The following is a 1,954-nucleotide window of genomic DNA, read 5'->3' as shown; positions in this document are numbered from 1 at the left end:
CCTTAGTCGTCCCAGAACAGAGGGTCGAAAAGTTTTGCCAGCTTTAGTGAGATTCAAGAAAAAAGAATTATTCAACGAAAATTACAACAAGGGAAGAAAGAAATAACTTGCAGTGTTTTTCACCGAAATATCCGCACTGTTTACTAACTCCCGCCGTACAGCCTGTTCATATCTGACTTACCGCTCTGCATAGAAAACGAGAAAGAGAAACGGAGAAAGAGAGATATTCATTATTCTTTAGTAAAGTGTATCTAAAGTTAAGTATACCTTAGTTTAACTAGACCACTGAACTGATTAACGGCTCTCCTAGGGCTGGCCCGAATGATTAGGCGTTTTTACGTGGCTAAGAACCAATTGGTTACCTAGCAACGGGAACTACTGCTTATTGTGGAATCCGAACCACAGTATACCGAGAAATGAATTTCTATCATCAGAAATAAATTCCTCTAATTCTTCATTGGCCGGCCAGGGAATCGCACTCGGGCCTAGGAGAGTGCTAGCCGAGTACGATATCAACACATCCAATGAGGAACTAGTAAAGTGTATCAACGACAAACGATAACTAGAAGAAAGATGACTCGAAGAAAGAAGAACAATCAAACAGGACGTCTCCGACAACGAAAAACAAGAAAATCTACGTAGATGACGTCACTTCAAATCAAAAGGTATAACATAAGTAAGAAAAGGATATCCGTTTGCACACATATATGCATTAAGTCCTTAAAGGTCAAATTCATAAGACTAATTTCATACGATACTGTATTTAGATATTTCATTTGGAGCACAAGTCTTCCAATTAAATTAAATAGACCTACAATTAATTTGGCAAAACTTTTGTTTCTATTCCTTTACTAATTATTACTAACCATTTTAATAAACATTATTTATTTATTGTTGTGGTATTTACTAAATTGTGTTAATTATTTTATTTTGTTTTATTTCATTTTCTCATTTAATGGGAATTATATAAGCGCAGAATTTTAAAGATTTTTTTGTGTTGGACTTCCTCGGTAAATGAAGTCCAACACACACACACACACAAAAAAAAATTAAAAACCTGCACTTAAATAACTCCCATTAAATAAGAAATAAAATAAAACAAAAAATAATTTTAAAAATTTAGGAATTACCACAACACTAAATGAATAATGCTTATCAAAATGGTTAGTAATAATTAGTAAGGAAAGAGAAATAAAACTTTTGTCAAAATCAATTGTAGGTCTCTTACATCAATTGCATTCCTAATCGATCACCATTGTTTTGGTGCCTTTTTAGGAGTGAAATGAAGTAGGGTTAGCTACCATTGATTCATTATATGCCTAGGAGAAAGATAACTGTATTTGGAAAAATAAACCTTTGATGTTAACAAGAAGCTAAGCACTTAGATTAAACTTGGCAACTCCTACAAATCCTCCACCTACATCGACTACTGGGACTGGACTGCTGTAGTTACCCATAAAATCCAGGCGAATCGCCACATAATTAAATTTGGGGGAAGAAAAGAAGAAAATTATGCTTGCAACTTGGAAAACTGGATTGAGCAAGTAGATACACATTCAGATTCTTTAACGGGAAATCGTGTTGGGGAATTAAATGAAACCAAACGCTACCTTGGTCTCTCGACAGGGGATATAGGGTGCAATGTTCATTCTGATGCCTATTAAAGACTTGAGAATTGGGAAGAAGTAAAGCAATTTTTGGGGAAAAAAACTGTCAGACTGATCCCGTCATCAGCCAACAAAGGTAGTTCAAGGTTAGAGAGTGGATAAGAGGAATTACCTCAGAATGGGTCCCCAGTTGTATAACTTTTTAAAGAAATGAGGCCATTTGGTTTCAACCATTTCGTGGACATTAACAATGGCGGATCATTAGGCAGAACCAGTTGACAACTGCAAAAATTTGTTAAGGTTAGCTTTATTATTAGGAAGTTTGCAGTCAAAGGTCATTGAAAAGA

The sequence above is a fragment of the Macrobrachium rosenbergii genome, chromosome 13, assembly GCF_040412425.1.
Source record: "Macrobrachium rosenbergii isolate ZJJX-2024 chromosome 13, ASM4041242v1, whole genome shotgun sequence".
Lineage (NCBI taxonomy): Eukaryota > Metazoa > Arthropoda > Malacostraca > Decapoda > Palaemonidae > Macrobrachium > Macrobrachium rosenbergii.
Note: the sequence above shows the minus strand (reverse complement) of the source record.